General features: G+C 39.6%; 1 protein-coding gene across 14 annotated transcripts in view; it reads right to left on the bottom strand.

Moving 5' to 3' along the window:
* The window catches only part of ptpdc1a (protein tyrosine phosphatase domain containing 1a), a 240005-nt gene that overhangs the window by 121813 nt on the left and 105123 nt on the right, over nucleotides 1-13069 (bottom strand). For 8 of the 14 annotated variants that reach the window (XM_069939774.1, XM_069939771.1, XM_069939776.1 and 5 more), the window contains 2 exons: nucleotides 9660-9712; nucleotides 2913-2993 (listed from right to left, as the gene is read on the bottom strand). The gene's annotated coding sequence lies outside the window, so the exon portion shown is untranslated. Of the gene's footprint in view, nucleotides 1-2912; nucleotides 2994-9659; nucleotides 9713-11146; nucleotides 11306-13069 lie in introns of all 14 variants that reach the window. The other 6 variants (XM_069939782.1, XM_069939781.1, XM_069939784.1 and 3 more) reach the window with 3 other exon arrangements.

Here is a 13069-nt window from a genome sequence, read left to right as displayed (position 1 = left end):
ATGATGCTGTCCTTTCAATGATGTGAAGACTTCACTTGCAATTGCCATGATGCTTGTACATCAAAAGCCTGACATCTTGCTCTCCCTTACCACAGATGCATCTGTCAGTGCTGTGGGAGCAATGTTAAAACAACGAGTCAGTGGGCAATTGGAACCTCTGGTGTTTTTATTCAGCCAAGCTGTCAACGATTCAGGCAAAGTACAGTACGTTTGGTGGCGAACTCTTGGCCCTCCATCTCGCAGTGAAACATTTCTGCTCTTTATTGAAAGGTCATCCTTTCACCATTTATTCAGACCACCAGCTTCTGTCGCTTACTGCGAGCACAAGTACACATCTCTACCCACCCAGAGAGATTCGGCATTTGGACTTCATCCTACAATTTTCATCAGACATATGGCACATGTGAGGAAAAGAGAATGCTTAGTTGGCCCTGTCCAGGAGCGGCACTGATGCCTTACATACAACTATCATCGATTTCACTGCCATGGCTTGTACACAGCACACCAATCCTGATCTCATCCAGAGTCGCCGGATCAACTCAGCTCTCCATCTTCAAGATGTGACCTTAGATGAATCAGGTGAAAAGTTAGTCTGCGATTTTTCCACAGCTATGAGGTGGAAGATTTTTGAGTTTCTTCATAATCTATTGCATCCCGGTAGAAGAGCGTCAATGAAACTAATTATGGAATGTTTTACTTGGCCTCACGTTAAATGGGATGTTGGATTATGGGAGAGGAACTGCTTGCCATGTCAGCACTCTAAAGTCTCTAAACACACAAAATCCAAGCTGGTGGATTTTATTGTCCTGGATTCCCATTTACACCACATGCACCTAGACTTGGTAGGCCCGCTTTCGCAATCTCTGAGATATACTTATCTACTCGCATGTGAAGACCAGACTGCCAGGTGGCAGGAGGCCATTCCTATCACTGACATCTCTGCGGAGACGAGTGGTAGGGCTTTCGTGGATTGTTGGATTCCATCTTTCAGTGTTCCAGTCACTATTACAATGGATTGAGAGACTCAGTTCAAGTTGACGTTGTTCTGTGCTCTCACTAATCTTCTGAGCACTACCTGTATTCATTCAACAGTTTTCCATCCACAGGCCAAAGGCCTCATTGAGCATTTCTATTGACAATTGAAGGCAGCATTAACAACGGGTGGTGATGCATCTACGTGGAGGTAACATTTGCCCATGGTTCTTGGAGTGCGTACTGTTGTAAAGGAAGATCTTGGATGTTCAGCAGCAGAGCTCTTTTATGGCACTACATTAACCTTGCCAGGCATGTTTGTGAATCCGAGTCCAAGCACAATGCTCTATGATCTGGCCAGTTATGTTGATCATCTTCTGGAAAACATGAGACTACTCCACCCTACTCCTATGTGGCAGGCATCATCTGGAGTGTATGTGCCAAATGATTTACAAGACTATATTCATGTGTTCCTCCAGTGTGGTGCCGTTCACAAACCACTTCAGTCTGTTTATGATGGTCCTTTTCATGGTCTTAAAATGCCACCCGAAGACCTTTGTGACTGACAGGAATGGAAAAGCTGACACAATTTCCATCAACAGGTTCTGCATCAGATCCAAAGTCAGAGGACCAGTCGCACCCTTGCTAATCAAACCGTGCATCGCCTGTCTTGCACTACCGTACAAGGTTGGGCTGAACTGTCAGTCCTCCGGACTGTTATGTAGCGAGACAGTTCCAATCCGTCTCCTCCTTGAATTGCTCAGAGGCTGAGTGGGAGCTGTTGTGGTCACATACTTACCTTCGTTGGGAGGAGGAGAGTGAGAATGTCAGGATCACCCTGTGGGAGTGAGCCAATGAGAAGGTCAGAAGTGTTTGGGGGAGTTGAAGATGCAATGTCATGTCTAGTGAATAATAAAAAGAAAATCAATTTCATGGTGTGCTGGAATGAGTGAATGCATTCTTTATTTGTTTGTACACTGTGGTAAATCAGTGCCGTTATAAGGTTGTGTGGGTGCTCCATTTAGCCAAGCTTTCAATCTCACTCCTGTCTGCTAACTCATTACCCCTTTTTATACAATCCATCACCAGCAAACATGTAGAGAGTACAAATGGATTTTTGAAAGTGAAATGTCTCACTAAATGGGAATATGGAAGTTAACAGGGGCAAGGTTGTGTTGGTGGACTGCAGAGGAAGGAACCAACAAACTCAAAGTGACCCTCCCACAAAGAAAGCTAATTTTCTGCAAGGCCAGTAATTAACCTCACTATCTTGCATTTAATTAACCATGAGGGCTTCAGTCTTGTGGACATGCATTTACATTTCAGTAGTTGAATGAAACTTTGCATTTTACAGGATAAAATTAACATTTTGACATGCTCAATTTACAAGATATAATAGTTGACTGATTTAGGATACAAAAAAAGTTTTGCTTTGAATGTGCATTTATTAAATTCCATATCACACAAAGTTAAAAAAAAAGCCAACCACTTTGTTGTGGGCCCCTTTAATACAAAATCAAAATTTACTTTTCTCAATTTAATCTCATCTTAAAACTGGAGACATCAAGTAGCCACAACCAGCACATCAAAAGGTAAGGCAGTTTAATACCTCCTCATGCTCCTTCATTCATTACCAGTAAGCAATTAAATCACAGATAACTAAAATCATGATTAAAAAATAGCTCCTCCAGCTCCCTGAAAGCTGCAACTTTGCTGGAAACAAATGGTTTTGTTCAGATTGACAATTGGATATTAACTAATGCAAACAGAAATAATCATCCACTTAACATGGATTGCATAGCACCAATGAATTACAAAATGGATGGGGGAAATATTACAAGTAGCCCTATTTGTATCAAAATCACTTAAGGTGTGTTTTTTTTAAAGTTTAAAAAACTACAGCTGTTGGAAGTCCGAAATACAACAGAAAGATCACTCACCCAAAATCATTTTCTCTCTCCACAGATTCTGCCCAACCTGCTCAGCATTTTTAACATATTATGAAGATATTGAAAAACTTTCTATAATAAAACAGAGATTAATGCAAATGTTTGTGTATGAAATATTCACAATATAATGAACAATATAATGCAAAAAATACTTCTTGTGTGGATAATACTTTTCAAAGTGATTGTGGCTCTAGGCAGAAAAATCATTAAATTTTCCAATAAAATGTGGCAAAACCTTTCAACCAAATCATTCTCCATTAGTTTCTGCCATATAATGATTGTTTTCCATGTCAATGTTCCAACTGTAATTTTACATTTTAATGTCTTTTGTCAGCATTTCAATCAGATCAGACAAGCAAGACACCTTATGATTCAAATGTAATTAACTGTAATCCTTACATTTTCAGTGTTGCAACGACATAATCATATTAAAGCGCATCAGATCGATGTCTTTAACCTCTTCATAGTAAACAACTCCCAATTGACTCCCTAACTCACCAATACCCAGTCTGGTTTTCTGAAGGACCACTTGGCTCAAGACATAGGCTTAGTCAAAATGTACCAAAAGGTCGAATTTCCAGAGGCGTGATGACAGTCATTCCCCATTATATCAAGGCAGAATATGACAGAGCGTAGCATCAAGAAGGCCTACCAAAACCAGTGAAAGAGTATCAAGGGAAAATATTGGAACCATGGTCTTTTGAGTCAATCAGAATGGAAGTTCCTCAGAACTGGTCTGGATCCAATCATCTTTACTGCTTGATCAATGATCCACTTTCCACAATATCAAGGACGGGGATATTTGTTGATAATTTCACAGTTTATTTTCATTCATATCTTCTCAGCAAATTAAAGAGTTCATTCTAACAAGCAGGAACTGCTATACAATATGGGGACAAGTAACATTCATCTACAAATGTCAAACAAGAAACAACATGAACAAACTAGTCTTACCATCTACCAATAGCATTCATGAGCAACATCAAGGTCAAGTGTAGACACAGGTAAGACCCTACTTATGGAATGTAAGCGACTCCCCGAAACCTATCAGCTACAAGTCAGGAGTTCAATCGAATCCTTTCCACCAGCCTGGATGAATTAAAACTCTCAACAGCACTCAAGAAGCTCATATGATCCAGTACAAAGTAGTCGCTTAATTAAAATGGTTCATTCTTCCATGACCACCACACATTGTCTGCAGCATGCATCATCTAGCAAATACACACTCTTGGCTATTTTAACTGGAACTGCCAAAGCCACAATTTGATCCCCAAGGGCAGAGGGACATGGGAACACCACTAACTTAGAAATATATCACCGTTCCTTCTAGATTAAAATTGTGAACACCCTACTCGACAACACTATGGGAGAATCTTCACTGGAATAACTGCCACAGTTCGATGAGATCACCATTAACTCCTCTGGCAATTAAGTATGAAATATAATCCTTGGCTTTGTCTGCAACACTTGCATCTTTTAAAAAAATGAATGCATTTGGAAAACCCTCATCTCTACAAATCAAAATTACATCCAAAATTTGAACAATGTTCCTGTCCTTTTACCTCCTAAAATGCAGCATATTAATGGTGGATTTTCAGCTTCAATCAATTCGTCCAATCTTGTGCCTTCTTTCCCTTCTAACTACACAATTAAAAAACATGTTCTGTCTCGTTTTCTAGTATCTCTTAAATTGTGTCCAGCTTCACTTGTCCAGTGACTCATTTGGTTTAGATCAGTGGTTCCCAAACTTTTTCAGGCTGCCTCCCCCGGAGCCTCCAGGAGATATTCCGATCGACCTCCCCCCTACCCCCCTAAATACAACGACACTTGGGGGGCTGGCGGTGGAACTGAGCGAGGGGTAGTGACGCCAGTACATCATGGTGACCACCGAAACCAGCTTTTACGAAAACACCTTGTTGCCGTTTATTTTGCTCACTACTGCCACCCCTAATATGGCCAGAAAATTACTGTACTGGCTTCTTCATTAACTGAATAAATAACGACTGAAGGTTCGGACTACCCCTTTTCCCTCACTGCCCCCTTGGATCTTTCAGCCACCACAGGAGGGGGTGCAGCGCCCACTTTGGAAATCACTAGTTTAGATTCATCTAGTACATCTGGTCTCTGAGGGAGAAGAACCTCTCAAAGTACAAGTTCCTATTTTCCTGATGACACACTTGTGGATGGACGGACTACAGGCATCCTGCAAAATAGTAATATAGTGTCCTCATGATGTTTGACCCTTTTTACCTTTATTTTCCCCTGTGCTCCAGTTTTAAATTTGTAATCAAAAAACTCATGTAATTAAAGTGCACATTCCAGATTTTATTCAAGGTTATTTGCATACATTTTGGTTTGATCATGTAGAAATTACTGCACTTTTTATACATAGTTCCCTCATTTCAGCCACCATAATATTTCGGATAGAGCAATGGCATATATATTAGACATGTTTAGCCCTTTGTTCCATACATCTTGCATGCGATAACTGCTTGAAAACTGTGATTCACAGACATCACAAGGTGCTGATTATCTTCTCTGGTGATGCTCTGCCAGACCTCTTCTTCAGCCATATCTTCAGCTCCTGCTTGTTCTGGGGGTTTGTCCCCTAGAGGTTGTCTCTTCAGCAGACGGAAGGCATCTAAATCAATTGGATTTAGATCAGGTGACTGACTTAGCAATTCAAGAATTTTCCAGTTTTTAAACTTTGAAAAGCTCCTTTGATGGTTTAACAGCATGTTTGAGATCATTGCCTTGCTGTTGGATGAAGTGTCATCCAATGAGTTTGGAGGCATTTGCTCAAATTTGAGCAGATAAAATGTTTCTATACACCTCAAAATTAATTTTGCTACTCCTGCCATCAGCAGTTACATCAATGAAGTAAGTGCACCTGTGGCAGCCAGACATGCCCAGGCCATAACACCCCCACCATGTTTCACAGATGAGGTGGTACGCTTTGAATCTTGGGCAGTTTCTTTACGCCTCCACACTTTGCTCTTGCCGTCACTCTGAACTTGGTTTCATCAGTCCACAAGACATTTCCCCTGAATATTGCAGGCTCTTTTAAATACTTCTTGGCAAACTGTAATCTGACCATCCTGTATCTGTGGCTATCTAGTGACTTGTAATGTTGCTTCTATATTTCTGTCCATGAAATATTCTGAGGATAAGTCATTAACACATCCACACCTCCCTCCTGAAGGGGGTTTCTGAACTGTCAGGCAGGCATTTGGGGATTTTTCTTCAGTATGATGAGAATTCTTTTGTCATCAGCAGGGGTGGTCTTCCTTGGCCTACCAGTCTCTTTGCGATTACTGAGCTTACCAGTATGCCCCTTCTTCTTAATGATGCTCCAAATAGTCGATTTTGGTAATCGTAAGGTTTGAGCAAAGTCTCTTACTGTTTTATTCTGGTTTTTCAGCCTCAAATGTTTATTTGACTTCAATTGGCACTCAAGGTATTCTTACTGTATAAAACTGAAAAAGGGACATCCAATATGGACATCAGATCTGATGATGTTTCGGTTTGGTCTTGATTGTGAGATGTGAGCTTTTCAAACACCACATGACTGTTACAATCACACCACAAAATGTGGTTCTTCCTTTTGGTAACGGTCTGAATAAAAGGGTTTCTTTGGCTGTTTAGAAAGCTATATGCATTACACGGTGATTCATTGGAATGGGTTAAGCAGCACGCAACATTTCGATCACAAGTGCAGATAATAACCATCTGAACCCTCTCCCTCTGACACTTCATTACCATTGATGAGTCTCCCCATCCAACAACCACATCAGCATACTTTGGAACACAACAGAATCAACCAAATCTCTCTCTGGTGAGATCACACAGAGTTTGGTGTTTAGTTCTGGTCACCTAATTGTAGGAAGGATGTGGAAGCTACGGAGAGGCTGTAGAGGAGATTTACCAGGATGTTCCCTGGATTGGAAAACAAGTTTTATGAGGCAAGGTTAGCAGAGAGGGGAATTTTCTCTTTGAAGCAAAGAAAGGTGACTTAGAGATCTACAAGATTCTGAGAGGCATGGGTAAGGTATCCAGCCAGTAGCTTTTTCCAAGGTGGGAATAGCAAACACCAGATGACATCTGTACCAAGTGAAGGGAGGAAAGTTTAGCGGAGATATTAGGGGTATTCTTTTTAACACCAAATTGTGGGTGCCTGGAATGCCTCGCCAGGGATGGTGGTGGAGGCTAAAACATTGGGGACATTTAAGAGACTCAGACAGTCACATGGATGGAAGTAAAGTAGAGGGCTACAAGGTAGGGAGGGTTTAGGTTGTTTTGTGGTAGAAATGTATAGGTTGGTGCAACATTGAGGGCTGAAGAGCCTGTCCTGTAATGTTCCATCTATCTCTCAAACTCTGGCCATAGGGTTGAAAAATGGCAACTACAGACTCCAAAGCTGATCAAAAGCTTAGAAGCATGCCTACCTCTTATACCTGCACCAATGAGTAAATTACAAACATCTGTGAAGCCAAATGTCCCATACATTATGGTGCTCTGAATTGGGGAAACTAATTATAGAAAGTATTATAATTTCTACACGGTAAAACCAAAATGTACACAAATACCTTTTAAAAATAAAATCTGGAATGTGACCTGTGAATTGTTTGATTACTAATTTAAAACTGGAGCACAAGGGGGGGAAACGATGTCTTTATCCAAAACGTTATGGAGGCCACTGTATATTTAAAACGAAGAAGGGGCCTATTGGTCCAACTAACGGTACCATTTCCCTCTTATTGCTCTTAACCCACCATCTCTCACATCCATATACCCTCTAACCACTCCAATCTCACCCTCCACAATTTTGTTCCAATAAGAGGGAACTTACAATAGTCAATGAACCAACAAATTAGCACATTTTTTGGGACAGAAGATAGCCAAGTTTCACAGACGTCAGAGGAGGTCAGGATTGGATTCATCATTGAACCTGCATAACAGCAGCAGTGACCTGCAGGACCACTGCACCTGCTCAATTCCACTCTTCTTTCCCCAGGCATTTTCTGCAGTTTGCCAGTTAGAGCAGAAGACTGGTGGAATAAGTTACTCCATTAAAAGCACATCGACTACTTCAGCTTTAAAATCATTTCAACACGACTGTAAATTCCATCTCATTGCAACAAAATTGAGGGTGGTGTCAGGTGAGACTGAAGTGCATATTTTTCACATCCTGTATTAGGCACCATACAATTAGTGATTTAATGGCCAAATTAAACTTCCAAAATATATTTTGCATATATTACAGATAACCCTCTGGTTCTTTGCTCTGCCGGCTGTATGCAGCAAACCAGTATTGGGAGTGGGTATGTGGGGGTGGTGTTGAAATAACATCACAAAGAAAGTAGATTATTAACAGTGTAAGGGAAACATAGAATGCTTGGATAACCACCCAGAAAGACACAGTTCTACAGAGTGATAATAAACTTAAAAGTGCCGAAGGATGAGATAAATCAGGTATCAGTGACTAAATAAGACCACCTTTCATTCAAAAGCTCAAAAAGATTATAGGAGAATGAAAACAGTAAAGCTGCATAACTTAAGGCAGTGAGAGACGGGAGAACAGAGTGGGTTGCACAAATGGACCAAAGGGGGTAGGCAGGAGAAAAGGTAAATGATTGTTATGGATCAGGATAACTAGTTTCAGAAAACTATTATATTCTGCATTAAAAATCTCAATATTAAATTTGAACGTTTTTCAAGAAAATTCCGTTCTTTTTCATGCTCTGCTTAAATGTTTAAATTTAGAACTAAGAATTACAAAGATTGGTACAACCAATCTTAAAAAAAAATAATTAAAAACATTTCCTCAAACAGCCATAATTGTTTCTTGTTTTAAGACATTACAAGTAGCAGATGTGCAAATTATACAATGCATCACTTTTTCGACCAGATATTATTACTTATTTGTCCAAGTTCCTTTCCCTTTAACTGGGCAGTGTGTTAACTTAACACACAGGAAGAACAGGTCAGCCACTTACTAATATTAAACAATTTAAAATGACCTAACTCTACCCACAGTACTGCAAGAATTTCCTTTCTGCTCTGGTCTGCAACCTGCTTTAATACTAAAAACAGCCAACAGTCAGGGAGGTCTCAGTCAATCATGTGAGTTTGCATGTCAGAAATTTATTGCACTATTCGAGATTTGGATATAGCATTAAGAAGGGTCAAACAAGCAATTATAATTACGTAAAATTTGGAATTAATAAGGCCTTGGAGGAAAAACCATTATCAGAAACAGGAAAAATTAAGCCTCTGTTCATGTTCACATCTTACAAGGATTGCAGCATTTCATTTCAAAAATCACAAATTCATTGCTTAGCAGTTTGCCTTTTTACATCTTGAATTAGTGGTTATAATAAAAATAGAGCTCAGATTAGGTCATTATTCCTTGTCCTCTCCCTCCACAACAACCTGCCATTCATATTAATTCCAATTAAATGAATTTAATAATCCATTCAGACAAGCCTTAATTTCCAGTGAAGTAATTTCATCAATGTGCCATGGAAGAACTGAGAGAAATCAATACTATAGGTGTGAAGCAAAATGCTTCATAGAATAAAGGAATTGACAGTTGAGGTTATTGATGGGTTTGTAAATACAATCCCAGGTTGGTTGGAGAATTAATGTTTATGAGTGCCTCAAAACTCTCACCAGAAGACTTGTGCATTTAATTTGGAAAGTTTACAATCATAACTATAAAATAGAAATAATACTCACCATACAGATGATATTGTTGTCTGATGCTGCCTGTATTCACATGGTTGAAGAACCTAAAAAGAGAATTGAGAAACAAAATGAGAGATTGTGGTGAAGAGCACTTAAGCATTCAGGACAAGGACATCATGGAAATTCCACCACTGTCTAATTTTTCAGTCAAAATTCTGGAACTACCCACCCAAGTGTATTGGAGGAGCACCTTCAACAGCAGTTCATGAAGACTTCTCATTGAATGGAGTTCACAAAGGACACTTAAGGAATGGGAATATGTGCTGGCCTTGTAGGCCACATTAGAGATACAGGTGCCTAACCTTTTATCCGGGGTCATCTGGACCAGACACCTGCCGTTGATTTGAATCTTCTGGATTTCAGAATCATTTTGAAAATGGCAATCCCTTTAAGCAGGGTGGAGGGAGGGAGAGACAATAGACAGCCAGGGCGGGGGAGGCGATGGACGGCTGATTGGTGAGGGGGTGGGGGGAGAAAGGCGTGACGGACACCCAGGTGTGGAGTGGGGGAGGTGCAACGGAAAGCCAGGGGCGAGGATAGAGTTGGTTGGGCGCATCATTAGCGTACGGTTGCGGACAGCCTGCAATTCAGTTTAGACTGCAGGCTGGCCACAAAAATGTCTGCAGGAAAAATTCCAGACAGAAATTAGTTTCTAATTCTCACCTGGAACTTTTTACACAGCCAGCAATGTGGGAATTTTGCAAAAAATTCCTGTTACGCAGCAGCAATATAAAAAGCATATTTGATGAACAGAAGTTATCTACCAAAAGAAGTTGCCGGCGTTCAAAATCCCGGATAAAAGGTTAGGCACCTGTACACATATAAGTACAATAATTGGTATTGGGCAGAGATTTTTAAAAACAGATCCCTTTAATACATTTGAGGATAAAAACGTTTTAAGCTAAACTTGCAAGGGTTCACAGACGCTAAAGTCATTTTAGTCTCATCTTGACAATAACAGATATTTAATGCCATGTCCAGCACAATTATTCAATTAGAGGTTTTGCACAATGTTCAGTAATATTCAAAAACTGAGATTTCAAGATGTACTAGATCAGCAAAGATAATGGGAATATTTCTCCGTCCCTCATCTGAATCAGTTGTAATTGCACTTCTCTGAAAATTTAATTTTATTATTGGCCACTATGGGAACTCAAGGGTTGTACCTGTGTTTTGAATCTCAAAGTGGAAAACTTGTCAATTGTGCAATGAAATTTGGCATCGGGCAATGAGAAGAATATTCATCTCAACTGCTCAAGACACAAATACTAAAACTCAACATAAAACATAGTTTAAGGAAATGGCAAAAACATAAATGACAACAATGACTAGTCTGACTAAAGTGAAACAGATACTGTCTAATTCACCAAAGGAATAAAAGTTTGCAAGAAAACTAGCATTCAGGTTCTTCACTTGGGACCAAAGGATTTTTTTTCCTCCATGAAAATAATTAAAATACAATTTTAATGTTCTGACACCTCTCAAGATGATTAATAGCTGCAGATTTCACACAAATGCAATTGATGCTGACTCTGGATCAGGTGTGTAGTTTCACAGCAACCTAGGAAATGGGATCAGCCTGCTGAGGGGCAGAGCACAGCTGCAGGAGGCTTGACAAAAGCTGAACAGTTGTACTTCTGAAATGAAAATGGGAGTTTTCAAGTTTAAAACTGCTAAAACAGAGTTCAGTGTTTCAAAAGAAAAATATTACACTTTCTGAATAAAATCATACCAGGGATGTGGTTTTGCTGGTAAGACACATTAATACACTCACAATTACCTTCAAGGAGGTGTTGTTGAGGCAACACATTTTGCAGATGGCAAGCATAATAGTTAATGTACAAATGGTAGCAGGAAGGAATGAGTGTAGGATGCTGCGTGGGGTGTTATGTTTTGGAATGGCATCAAATTGCTGGCTGTCCTGATATGAAGAATATTCCAGTACTATTTCTGACATGGAAAGATTTTGGGGAGTCAAGTAATGAATGACTTGCTGCAGAAGTCCTAAACTCCTGTAGTTCATGTGCTTAGTCAAAATTCACTTCTGATCAATCATGACTCCCTGGACATTAATGGTAGAAATTTCAAAAACAGTGTTCCAGTAGAACACAAAAGAGATGTGACAGGCTCTTTCTTGTGGGCAGGGTTATTGTCTGATCTTTGTCATATGTCAATAACTTTTCTTCCCATTTATCAACTACGTTTGAATTTTCCCATGATTTGCCTCGGGGGGAATAAAAAGCTAGGTGTTGTCAACAGTGCCAACAAGCAACACTTTCTCATTAATAAGTTGGTCACTAAATTTTTTTTATCAGGTCTGCTGCACATTGGAAATTCAGTTCATATTCACTATATTTGGATCTAAGCTATAAAGCCACCTGTCTCTCAAGGGTATCATGAAGGAAGCACGTCAGCACCTCTATTTTCTCAGGATTTTGCGGAGGTTGGTAAGACATTGAAAACCTTACCAAAATTGTACATGTAGAGTGGAAAGTGTGCTGAACGGCTGCATCACAGCACCAATACCTCTGAGCAGAAAACGCCCAAGACATCACAGGCAAAACCCTCCCCACTATCGAAAAAATATACATGGAACACTGCCATTGGAGTACAGCAGGAATCATCAAGATCCACGCCGCACAGGACATGCTCTGTTTTCGCTGATGTCAACAGGAAAGAGGCATAAATGGCACAAGAATCGTACAACCTGGTTCAGGGACAGTTGCTACCTGCCACCATCAGTTACAAGCAACAAACTCAATCAAAGACTGGTTAAACAACTCTTACGTTACATATTATTTATGATTGAATATTTATTTTCTGTATTGCAGTTTGTTTAAATTTCTCTCTTGTATACACATATTTTCTTGAGTACAATTTTTTGGACTACAATAAGCAGAAATGCTGCCTGGCTGGCACGTAAAATAATCTCAGGGTTGTATGTGATGTGATGTATGCACTCTGACAATTATCTGAACTTTGTGTTACTTACCCAGTTACAGAGAATTACAATAGTGGCATTATTAAATCAGTAGAAAATATGCAATATTAACTGATGAGAATAAGCTACTTAGGCTGACAATCAAAAAATACTTTACAAATGCCTTGATTTCCATTTATAAACAAATTCACATCAAACCATCTCACATGTTGTTTACTTGGAGTACCAAACCATCAAGGAAACAAGTTACCTAATTATCATGAGTGGCTATCACAGATTATAACAGAAAAGAGGTGAACATCTTAAACTGAAATAAGTCCCATCCCTGTTTCACACATTTTAAAAAGTATCAGTTTTTATACAAATCCTCAAAAGAGAAAACTTATGTGAATCTAATAACCTGCAGCTGGATAATCTTGAAGCTTTCAGGTGCAAAAGTGTTGCTGCTATGGTCAGTCAA

This window comes from Narcine bancroftii, chromosome 5, assembly GCF_036971445.1.
Source record: "Narcine bancroftii isolate sNarBan1 chromosome 5, sNarBan1.hap1, whole genome shotgun sequence".
NCBI classification, from domain to species: Eukaryota; Metazoa; Chordata; class Chondrichthyes; order Torpediniformes; family Narcinidae; genus Narcine; species Narcine bancroftii.
The sequence above is the reverse complement of the archived record's forward strand: the minus strand, read 5'-3'. Positions and strand labels throughout refer to the sequence as shown.